Source organism: Canis lupus, chromosome 22 (assembly GCF_003254725.2).
Source record: "Canis lupus dingo isolate Sandy chromosome 22, ASM325472v2, whole genome shotgun sequence".
NCBI lineage: Eukaryota > Metazoa > Chordata > Mammalia > Carnivora > Canidae > Canis > Canis lupus.
In genome coordinates, this window is record NC_064264.1 from 47,772,864 (window position 1) to 47,785,768 (window position 12,905).

A 12,905-nucleotide genomic window follows, 5' to 3' on the forward strand; every position below is an offset into this window, starting at 1 on the left:
GGACTGGTCATGTTAGTTATTTTCCCTTTATAATAAAGTATCACAGCCTAGACATTGGTTTCGATGACTGGCTTTATAGGCAAGACGTGTCCAACCCATAAAACATCCAACCGTTCATGTATCCAAACTCTTAAGAACCTACTTACTGTGTGAGCAAATTACTCAGCATTACAAATTAGTCATGAGATTACAAGAAATTAAGTGTGAGGCAGACATTATTTTTGTTTTTATTATTTGTTACAAAATTTTCTCAAACATTGTGGAGTATTTTTATTCATGAAAACAAGTAAGAGGAAACTATGTTGGCATATCAATATAGCGACCAGTCTACTGTGAGCCTGAGCTATTCCTTTTGTTTGTTTTTCGTGATGAGTTATTTGCATCCATGAGTAAACATCCATAAACACATACTGAACAAATTTGTACGAGGTTAGAAAAGAGATTTGCTGAGGTCTTTGGAAAGAGAATTGTACATATTTAAATACTTTTATTAAAAATGTTCCAGAAAATAGAGCAGAGTTCTTAGAATGACAACTGTACTTTATTCGCAACTGTTAACCTTGTTGCAGTTTAAGTGAAACCACCAGGCATGCAGGGCATTTGTGATATTTTTTTAACAGTAGAGTTGCTTAAATTTTTTCCAGAAGGCCAGAACATTCCGGAACATTGTGTTTTACAAGCTAGGTTCACTTGGCAAAATGCAAATTGCTTTGTGAGCAATGAACTTCCCTGTAGCCTTGACCAACCCCATCTCTGTGCCTTTATAATCCATAAAACAGTCTCCCCTCATGGTTGAGATGTTTGAGGTTTTTCTTTTCATGTTCTTTTCCCTGTAATCTGAGAGGAACTAATCTGGATTGTTTTGTAAATTGAAACATTGAATAAATGCATTTGCTTTAGTTCTTATCAAGACTAGAGGTTTCACCACTTGATGAGGTATTTAATATATTTGCTTAAACATTTTAATTCAAACTGGACTTAAAAATGAAACAATTTTTAAAAATTAAATTAAAATCCTGTTGCTAATTTTGGCAAAAGAAACCAAAGCATTCCTAGAGTATTTGGAGAAGTTGTTTAGACTTTACATAATAAAAATTCGTTCAAAGATAGTGTGATTCTTTTCACACCTGAATGAGATGATGTCACTCCCCCATTCAAGACCTCCCAGTGGCTTCCATCTCATTTGAGTAAAGACTAATCCTCAGGAAAGCTGTTTAGGCCCTAAGAGATCTGCTTCTCAGCCCAATCACCAGACGTCAGTCCTATTCCTGTCCCTGCATCCAATCCACTGCAGCCACCCTGCCTATTTGCTGTTGCCTGGATGGGCCAACTAGGCTTCTACCTTAGGATGTTTGAACTTGCTCTTTGCTCTGCCTGGAATATTCTTGCCTAGGTTGTATGGGCAGCCTGTACCTCATTCCCTTCAGGTTTTCAATAAAAAATGCCAAAGGTGAAGCCTGTTTGCCAACCTTATTTCAAATAGTTATTTCCCCATTGCTGTGACTCCATTTCCTCCTCATCTTGCTTACTCTTTGCCTTAACGGTATCGCCTCCTGATAAACCCTATGCATACTTCGTTTTTGCTCGTTTTCTGTCCCCCTGCATTCTGCTGGAATGTAAGCTCTATGTAGATAATAATTACATCTTTTTTGATCACTGTCGTATTCCCCAGAGCCTAGAAAAATGTCTCATACACATTAGATACTCAATAAACATTTGTTGAATGGTAGAGCATGTTCATCAGGAAAGTATTCAAATCTCTCAGATAGGGCTGCGCATATGGCTGTACAGTAGGGTTGCATTTCTCAACATAGTCTATGTAGCCAGCATCCACTGGAGTTGTGCAGTGCACAGCCTGTGCAGCCATGTGCTATGATCCCATTCTCAATATCCCAATAGATTTCAAAATCAGGAATTGGAGGACACTAATGACTCTAGAAGTATAATACAGCCTTAGAAAGTCGACAAATTATTTCACTTTCTCTGAAGCTACACAGGATACAGAAACTACTTTTTATTATTCTCTAAGTTTCAAAAATGTAAAAAAGTAGATTCTGCTCACTTATTTACAGGATGCTGGCTATAAGTTGGCTGATGGCAAATGAAATTTTAATCATCATCTATATATGGGTGAAAATTTCAAAATAAAAAATGGTAGATAGGTGACCATTTTGGACAGTCCTTAAAAACATACTAAAAAATGTATGTTATTGGCCTTGACCTTAACTTTATGTTCTTGAATTGCTTTCAAATAGAGGCTAATTCTTTGCAGAACTTGCTTGAGTATTTTTTAAGTTATATGCTCAATTCTGGCTTGATTTGAAAAATATAATCTCAGACAATTATTTCCTTATCAATAGAAATCTCTGTAGTCAGATAGAGACTACTATCTGCCAAGCACTTGTCATGCATTATCAGTTCCTTCTGACAACTCTATAAGGTAAATGCCATTCAGCCAACCATTATGGCTGTGGATACAGGTTCAAAACTGTGAGTGACTCGCATGTAACTTATAATGGTGGGAAAAGGATCTAATTGAGGCAGCCAAAGCTGCCACCACCCCGTCCCTCCCCCTAACTCCTCTTACAAAATAAATCATTGGTCTAATAAATTCTAAATCTCTTAATATCTCAATAATATTCATGTTTAACAAGTTTAACACATTGAAGTGTCAAAATCATTCTAAATTGGAAGCCCCCGGGAACAGACCAATTTAGGTACTAAGAGATTAAATATTTGAAAAGGAGAGAAAGCCAGGCACATGTATTGATTTTTGTTTGTATTTGTGAACAAACACTATATCATCACTTACTAGGTCTCAGTAACAAAAGTAGCACTGGTCCAAGGTCTTGGTGTCTGTGTGCGCCCATGTGATTGTGCAACATATGATTTTGGATGTTATGATAAAGTGCAGGACATGTATACTTTAAAGATTCTTGGACCTGCCAATTCTACTTCCTGCATATAAGAGGTCATTTTCATGCCATCTGACTTCTGCCCTCCCTGGCAAATCAACCACCTGCCCCTTGGTGACATTATTCAGACCTCCATATAACAGTTTATCCCTCTGTGTGTCCCCATAAGCCTCCTAAAGGTTGGATTGAGTCTTATTCATCTCTGTGTCCAAGCACCTAGCGTGGCATCTGGCACATAGCAGAAAGGCAATAATAACCATTCAAAGAGTGCACAAATTAACGAAAGAGTCCCCCGAATGTTTCAAAAGGGACTTACTGATGATCATCAGTGAACCTCACACCCCAAATGTCTCTGTGTGGCGATTCATCCTTTTTTAAAAATTCTCTGTTTTGTTCTGCAAGCCTGAGCAGCCCCTTCTTTGGAGTTCTCTCCTGCTCTTTTCCCCCATGGTACACTCCTCGTTCTTCTATCACTGCAACCTTCCTTCCAGTTTCTCCTCTAATGCCACCTCTTCCTCTCCTGCTCCCCTATGTGAATACTCACTCCCCTACGTGAAGACTCAGTGTTGCCCCTTTGTAGGTCAGGTCGGTGGTCAGTTCTGAAAGGGTCAGCATTCAGTTCCTACCTCTGTGCCTATCAATCCCCATTCTGGGTGTGTGTCCTTTCCTTGCCAACCTCTCTGGCTCCAGATGCCCACCCAACACCCCATATGCATGGTTCATACTTGCCTGTAGTTCAACATATCTAAATCCAAACTCTTCATTTTGTCCTCACCCCAAGTCATCACCCCACTCCATCCTTATGCCTTGTACTCCAGGCACAAAACCTTAGCTTGATACTGACCACCCTGCTCAGGACTCTTAATCTTTCTTTTTCCTTCTTCTTCTTCTCGTTGTGGGGAAGTATAACATCCTTAAGAATTAATAAAAACTATGAAATGTTTACTCAATATGGACAATTGCAACAATCTTAAGATCTCAAGGGTTTCATGTTAGCCTCTAGAAACTATCTATAGACTGAAAGTCAAAAAACTCTCACCTACAGAGAAGTCCCACACATTAAGTGGGCACAAGATGACCAAGGATCGTTAAAGATATCTTTGGGTTATTTCTCAGATTTGCCTAGAGCCAAGATTAGCATCCAGATCCTTCCTGATGCTCGAGATATTTCTACACTAAAGAAGAATTTACTCCTAGCTTCCAGGACAAGAGGACAGCCATTGCTCTGGTGTAAGTGCAGGTGCAATCAGTTTCAGTGCCTTTGGTGAGCCAAGGAATGGGGATTCTCAAGCAATATGGCATCTGCCTCAGTGTCCTATTTAGGGATAGCACGTATGTGACATTTTTGAGTGGCACCACCTTCCTGGGGACACAGCTTCTACCATTGAGAAATCTACATTCTAACCTGTCTAAAATTAAGAGCCAGACAAAATAATCTCTGTATTGGTTTCCTAGAGCTGTCATAACACATTACCAAAGACAGGGCAGCTTAAAACAACAGAAATTTATCATCTGTCAGTTCTGGGGGTTGCGAGTCCGATCAAGTGTTGGCAGGACCATGCTCCCTCTGAAGCTTGTGTGAGAGAACGCTTCCTTCCCTCTTCTAGCTGCTGGTAACTCAGTGTATTCTCTGGCTTGTGGCAACATACCTCAGATCTCTACCTCCACTTTCGTAGATGTCTGTCTTCCCATGTGTCTCTCTTCTCATGGTCCTCCCTCTCAGTCTGTGTGCGAATATCCCCTTCTTACAGGGACACCAGTTATACTAGTGATATCTGCGATGTCCCTACCTCAAAATGAAGTCACCTTCTGGGGCATGGGGGTTAATCTTTCAATTCATCTTTTGGGTGGAGGAGGGGACATAGTTCAACCATAAGAATAATATCGAAACCTAGAAGACATCAGAAGTCAAATACTGGGGATCCCTGGGTGGCGCAGCGGTTTGGCCCCTGCCTTTGGCCCAGGGCGCGATCCTGGAGACCCGGGATGGAATCCCACATCGGGCTCCCGGTGCATGGAGCCTGCTTCTCCCTCTGCCTGTGTCTCTGCCTCTCTCTCTCTCTCTGTGACTATCATAAATAAATGAAAAAAAAAAAAAAAAGAAGTCAAATACTGTAGTCTAATTCATGAGCCCAGACTGGTTTCAAAATCTGCCTCTACACGCTGCCCTGCATAGCCACTTGCCATCATCAGAGTTGGCAAGAGTCTTTGGTATGGAGTAGAAGAAAGAGAGGTGATCAGTTGACATTCCATGATTACAATAACCTGTGTTTAAAATGTGAAAATAGATTAAAAAAATCTACAGAGAAAAATGACAAAATTTATTTTCTCCAAAAACCAAATGGAATAAAGTATCACTTTTAACCTTAATTATATTCCTTAATAATTCTATTTGTTTATTATTCCTTTTGCCTTGGGCAGTGATGCTAACTTGTTAGTCTGTGTAGCAGTTTCTTATGAAACCATTTTTCACAAAGGCTTAAGGAGAAAGAAACATTTACCATGATTTGCTTAATAGACTATTTTTTTCCCCTGAAAATGGAAATAGCATTTTGTCAGGACCCTTCTTCCTTTTGTTCAGACTTGTGTTTTTCTTTTAGGATGTTTTTCATACAACGGCGAAGTACGAAGCAAAGACTAAGTAAAAGCATTGGCCTGGGGGTGTGTATCTGAGCCCTGGCTTTCCTGCACCTACTCTTACATCATTTCACCTCTCTGAGTGGGCTCCAGGTGCCCCATGGAGAAATATTCATTCATTCATCCACTCCTTTGTTCATTCATTCATTCATTCATTCATTCCCTCTTTCACTAAACAAGAAATACAAAGCAAGCAAAATCTGAAGGACTCAGCAGGAAATATGAGTGAGGCACTCTATCTGCACTCCCTGTTGGGGAAACTCGGGGACCAGTACAGGCTACAGAGGAATGATTGAAGAGCACATGACCCCACTGCCACTCAGCCACACACAGCTGCTGTCTGGCTTCTGAGAATCCTGGGGATATTTTTTTAAAGATGTATTTATTAATTTGAGAGAGAGAGAGAGAGAGAGAGCATGAGCAGAGGGTAGGGGAGCAGCAGAGGGAGAGGGAGAAGGAGATTCCTTGCTGAGCAGTGACTCTGATGTGGGGCTCGATCCCAGGGCCTTGGATTCATGACCCGAGCTGAGGCAGACACTTAACCCACTGAGCCACCCAGGTGCCCTGAATCCTGGGGATTTTTTAAAAAGAACCAGAGATCCATATTTTGGTGTGAAGTTTTCCAATTTCTAAATATTGACAACCAATTAAAATATTTTCAAACAAAACACACTTCCAGGCTGGATTCTGTCTATAGGCTGCGACGCTTAACTCTGTTCAAAACCAATAAACAAATATTGATCGTGGGACAGGTGCTGCTGAGCTCTGGGAACAGAGCAGTGCATACCCCTCCATCAGTAGCCATCACTGAGGACAGATCACATTCATCAACTGCTCTGAGTCATCCTTGGAAGACGTTATGCACATCATGTTGGTGAATCACTGTCCGGTATCCCCCTACCTCACTGGCCACTCCTGCTCTGTCTGCCTTCCTGATTCCTCCTCCTTCTGACCTCTGACTGCTGACATCATTCCAGCCTTGGTCTTTGAATATCCCTGTGTTTCCTCACATCCACAGTGACCACCTTAGCCTTGTAACTCACCAAGTGTGATCTTGCCTCAGAGCCTTGGTACTTTCTGGCCCATATTCCAGAGAACTGGTTTCCCTAGATGACCTCATACAATCTAATGACTGTATACATTTTTCCTTTGCTGAACATTTCTTAATTTCTATCTCTGGCCCTGATTTCTCCCCCTAAGCTCATGTATTAAATCGCCTTCCACTTGTGTCAATTTTACCTTGATACTTAAGTGACATCTCATATTCAGTGCATCTACTAATAAGTTTTTGGCTTCCCTTTCAACCTACTGTTCCCAGTGTCCCTATTTTCAGATGGTGCTGTTTATTCACTTGATCAAATATAACATCTTGAAACTCAGCTTCAGTCTTCTCTTACCATTACCACCCTATCCAGTCTATCAATAAGCCCTGCTTTCTCTGCCTTCAGAAGATTTCCTAAACCTGAGCACTTTCCAGCACTCCTGTTGTGACCGCCCTGGCCCAAACCACCAGCCTATATAATGGTGCCTGCGTTTTCACTCCCTCCTTGAGCAGAGTGACCTAGCAGTCATGTTGCTCTTGGTGTCCATCTCATTTCTGAAATCACAGCCCCACAGGCTCCCTGTGATTGGGCCCCATTAGTTGACCACACCTTCCTACCATCACCACTGCTCTCCTATCACACTGGCCTTTTTGTTTCCTGGGGCCTTTGCATGGGCTGCTCTCTCTACTTGGAATGTTTTTCTCCCACGTAGTAGCTGCAAGCCTCAGTGCTGGACTTTCATCTGGACTTCGCTAAAATGGCAAACATCTATCCACAAAAGCAATCTCAGAAATGATCCTTAAGGAATGACCTATCTGTGTGTCTTCCCTGTGTCTCCACCATGACAAGATGAGGCTGTAGGGCAGGGACCTCCCTATTCTATCCCTGTACCCAGCACTCATGGGGGGCTCCATCAAATTTGCGACATATATCCGTAAGTCTTATACTTTTAAATACCACTGTTCTGACAAAATTCAAATCACCTTTCTGGCTACTTACTGCTTAATATTTTCCATCAATCTACAGACAGATAAAACCTCAAAGGTAAAGGCTTTGTACAAATAAGCTCTTTGCTTTACAGCCCAAAAGGTGTTTCTGGGTCATGCTCATGTTTCTGGCTGCCTTGATAGGTCACATGGAGACTTGCTCATAAGTGACAGCTAAGAGCTATTAAAATTCATGGATTGGCTTGTTGGGCCACTGTGAGCAACTCAGTTCCCAAAAGCCTGGTTATAGACTTATGCTGGTATTGGACAAGATTTCCACTACTCTGCTATAAAATAGGGACACTGAAATACTTTTGTTTTAGTTTTGTTTCATTTTTATTGTGGTAAGAACATACAACAGGAGATCACCCTCTTAACAAATTTTTAAAGGCATGACACAATGTTGTTATCTACAGACAAGTTGTTGTACTGCACCATTCTAGAATTTATTCATCTTGAAGAACTGAAACTGTATAAAAATACTTTTTTTTTCATAAAGGGAAATTCTTTCAATTCAAAGTCTATTTTTTTTATTCAGAGATTGTCTCTTCTTCTTTTCTTTTTTTTTACTATCATAATATTCCTTTTGTGTCTAAAGAGGTTTTCTTAACAGATGAGTTTTATTGTTCTTTTTTCCTTAATGTCCTTACTCAGCAAAAGAAAAAGTGGGCAACTCTGTGCCAGTTTCCCATACTTCTTAGGAATTATTACTACTCCATAAAATTCAAAGATAGGGACCTGCTCATCCATACTCTCTGGCCTGAAATCCCCACCATCTGACTCACTGGTTTGAGTCATGCACACAAGAAAGGCTTTGGCATTAGTAAGTCACTGGTAAGTCCACATGTTACCGGAAAGGAACCCAGAAGTTCCTCAGGCCTTTTTGGAGGACAGATTGATCCATTGAATAAGCAAATTTTCATTGGTGGGGTGGAGGGGTGGGGGTTGCTCAAGCCTCATGGAGACTTTGAAACCTAGAACAGACCCAGAACATGTCTGTTTCAGTGTGCGGGAGCAAGTCCCCAAGGAGCCAGAGGCAGTAGACATCCAGTGTGAGGCTCTACACCAGAAAAGGGGACTCATTTCTGGGGCTGGGGAGACCAGGGCTCTTCTTGGGGGGTTTCCCCAATGACAGGCTGCACCTGTTTTATAATTTCCTAATGAACTGACCTGCTAATACGAAGTAGTATATTCTTTCCACTTGGTTTAGTTCAATTTCCTTTGGCTCAAAGATTACAGTCTAGTTTGTATTACTCTTTCTCAGCACCATCATGATCAAGAAGAATAAAATTAAAAAATAAAAATAAAAAAAAAGAAGAATAAAATTGACGGAGGACAAATCTTACCCACCCCCAGCACCCACCTTTGGGATTCAGGGAGTGAATGTTAACATATTTGTTTGTGACCAACCTTACCTGGCCATCCTGCCTGACCCACCAGCATTTTGGGGATATGTCTAATGAGAGTATTTTCTTATGACCGAGCTGGTGGTAACGGTATGGGTAATGAATGGTAAGCCCCTTCAAAGGTGAGATATTGCCAAGAGAAGGAGGAAGGGAAAGTGACTCAAAGGTTTTGACCCAGTTAAAGGAAAACAAAATGACTATTTCACCTTGAGGCATGTTTATGTGTCACTTAGTCTACTGTCATTTAAGTGACATTTTGTATTGTTAAAAAATTATCGCTTTTAGTTTTCGACTGAATAAGTGATATGGATACTAAGGTACATTCGTGACCATCTTAATATAAAAGCATGCTTGTTGCAAAGTAGGATACATTATATATTGGTTTTTTAAAAAATACCTGTCTGGTCCACATCTCAAATCTCATTCAAAAGAACATTTCAAGTGCTCCCAGCCCTCAGTAAAATCATTAATAATGACACCAAAGATATTATTTCCACACCTGCCATAAAATGAAGCACTGACCCAGATGCTCAGGATGTAAAATTAATCATCAGCAGCTTCATTTGAGAAATTTAATTCACATCGCTTCTCTTCTGCTCCCGTCGGGTGCTTGGTTGTTAACAGGAATGGTGATCGCGGGAAAATATGGGGATAGCAGAATTCTTAATGAAGAATCCTGGCAGATCCAGATGTTCTGCATGGTATGTAAAGCCGCAGAGAACGAAGTTTCATTTCCTAGAGAATTCGAATATCTTTGTCCATTGATTTATTCTAAAGCTGTTATTGGGCCCCCACTAAGTGCTGAGCACTATGTTTGGTGCCTAAACAAGACACAAGTTCCCCCCTGGAACTCACAGTCGAGTAGAGGAAACAAGAGACAAGTCAACAAACTAATCAAATAATCACAACTTATCAAGACTGCTATTCATTCAGGAAATACTGAGTGCCCACAGAGTGACAGGCATTGGGCCAGGCACTGGCAATGCAGCTTGTTATAAGAGCAGCACAGTTTCTTGACCTCATGGGGTTTTTGTTCTAGTGAGAGTGACAGAAAGCAAATCGTTAAAAACAGTACCTCCCACCCCCACCACCCCCAAATATTTAGTTACGTTCAAGCCATGAGAAATCCTAAGCTGGAAATAAACTGGGATAGAAACCAGTATGATCAGGGAAGAATGTAAACAGAAAAGGTGGCCTGGGATGCTTTCTTCAAGGAGCCGCTTTCTGAACAGAGACCTGAGGGACGAGGAGGAGGCAACCATGTGGAGAGAGAGGAGCCCTGAAGCCTGGAGATAAGTACTTGCCTCTTTCTGAAGACAGGGCACAGGGTGACTAGAGCTTGATCAGTCCATTGGGAGAGGGTACCCCCAAGACAGTGAGTAAGAGAAATCCTGTAGGAGTTTGAGTCCTCTGCTCAGGACTAGGATTGACACAAGAGGATGACATGTTCCCATTTGCCTGTTGAAATGGCCGCTCTGCCTAGAGAAGGAGTTGCAGGAGGAGGCTGGTCCTCAAGATCATTTGAGAGTCTTTCCATCATCCATTATTGAATTACTTTGAAAATTCCATGTGTCTTTGATATTTTTTTAAAAAAGCCCGTGTGACCATCCAAGGGACCCCTTCATGCTTATTTTGGAACTTTTATCAGGGGTCTGCAGTGTCCTCACGGTAGACTTTGTCAGATGGAAGAATTGCACCGGAAGAGAGAGGATTCAGTTAGTTAGACCTCCTGGCCATGTTGATAAAACATAGTCTTATGGATCACTGCCTGGTGTCTCCAAAGACCAGGCTCAATTTGAGCGAGAGACCAACATTCTCCATGAACTCTATCACTTCTATCTGGTAACAGGCCACAAGTACAATGCAGAAGAAACTTCTTTTAAAAGAAAATCTTCTTTAATTTCCTTAATCTTAAACTTTTCTAGCTGGCCTCCTGTGCCTCTGTCTCCCTTTTGTCTCTTAGCTTCTTCCACTGCCCCCCAAATCCCTCACCCACCAATCCTTGGCTGTCCAATATTGCACCATATTCCTCAAGAGACATGGACCTGTAAGACATAGTTCGGGCTCTCATGGGTTTTATAAAATAACCGAGGAGACAAATAGCCATGCAGAATTAACAACCAAATACTAAACTATTTGGCACTAATTTTTTGAAAGTGACTGTTTTAGGAAAGAGACATATGGTCTGCAAGAGGCGACCAAAACATGTTATGAAGAAGAGCTTTCCGGGCTAGGTAGAGATCAGCTCAAAGGAATGACTGAAAAAAAAAAATAAATAAATAAATAAATAATAAAAAAATAAATAAAAATAAAAAATAAAATTAAAAAAAAAATAAAAAGGAATGACTGACCTTCATTTTGGATACCCTATATCTGTGGCTTCCATACATTTTTCCTCGGGGACTTCTGGAGGCATCTAGTCAGTAAGTCTGAGTATAGATACCAGGAATCTGTATTTTTAGAAGCTCGCCAGTGATTCATATGCATGGCCAAATTTAGAAAATATTACTCTAGATGATGTCATCACACCCGGAAGCCATTTGTTCTCACACTGCATAGACCTAGTAAGCATCCCTGAAAGTATTACTTAAAGTTTCCATTTGTCTTCCAAGGTTCCAATAAGGCACAAAAATATGGTGTCTCCAGGTAGCATTTTCCAAATCAGGATAAAAAAGATCAGGCCTATGTCCCCTACCCTTTGACTTCTTATTCCTATGCCAGTTTTAACTGAAATATCCAACAGCACAACAGCCTACACGTGATTAACCATAAGTGTAAACTATAAAACAATAGCAAGCCATACCAGTTATTGCCATGGGCACCACTGGGAGGGGAGAGGAACCAGGATGTGAAGCCATAGGGATGAATAAGCAAATGAACTGGGGATGTTTACTCTGAAGAAAGGAAGATTCAGATAAAACATGATAGCTCTCTCCAAATATTCACAGTTGGAATGATGAAAAAGAGGTAAGCTAGCTCCATGGAAAGAATGAAGACAGATGTTTGTTCAAGATGAGTAAGAAATATATGAACATGCCTGGAGGGTGAGTTCCCATCTCAAGAACTGTTCAAATAATGCAAGCTTGGGATTTGTATTGTCTCCTTTAAAAAGTTCCACGCCAGGAGTTTAAGAGGCTGGCTCATGCAGAACTAATTACTAAAATGGCCAATCCAAGCTTAGCAAGAGGAATTTTCCCTGATGTCAGTGGTGGAATATTTAGTTGCCTGGCAACCAGTAAATATCTATGACGCAATGGAAAATCATTGGTTTGTGTCTGGGTTGATTGTATAGTTCCTAATACCACACTTGGTTCATTTCATTGATGATAAGTATTCCTGTTATAGTTTATTACATCAAAATGGTGCTGAGCTACAACTTTACACAGTTCTAATCTTTACCAAACACTAGCCAGCTGCCTAGCCTAGACCAAATGCACACAGGAGAAATAGATGTTTGGCCCATACAGGAGGCAACAGGATAAGAGGGAGAGAACAGAATAATTTGGAGATCTGTAAAACTATTAAGTGGGATTAATCTAGTGGGGTCCTTAGAGTGATGGTACAACTTTAATCATGAACTCTCCAACTTCAGGATTCTGTGGATTTCTACTAAGGGACTTAGACCAGCATTTAAGATATAGAATAAAGTTTAAGTATAGAGCAACATATATATAAGAGACTTTCATCATAACTTTCCAATCACAGTCCCTAGAAACTGACAAAATATATGGGGAGAGTTCCAAGGTTTGATCTCACTTATAAAGGGCTGCTTTACATTATAAGACCCGAAGAGCTGCTATTTGTCAAACTTCCACATTAAACATCTGCCAAGATATCTTATTAGGTAGCTTTTCTTAGTGTTAATGACTGGGTACATAAAATAAACCATGCAACACTGTCAATGTCAGGTTCTATCTA

At 40.8% G+C, this 12,905-nt stretch overlaps 1 protein-coding gene across 11 annotated transcripts in view; it reads left to right on the plus strand.

The window, feature by feature from the left end:
* MBNL2 (muscleblind like splicing regulator 2) overlaps positions 1 to 12,905 on the plus strand; it is a 161,861-nt gene that overhangs the window by 54,390 nt on the left and 94,566 nt on the right. The window lies entirely within an intron of this gene.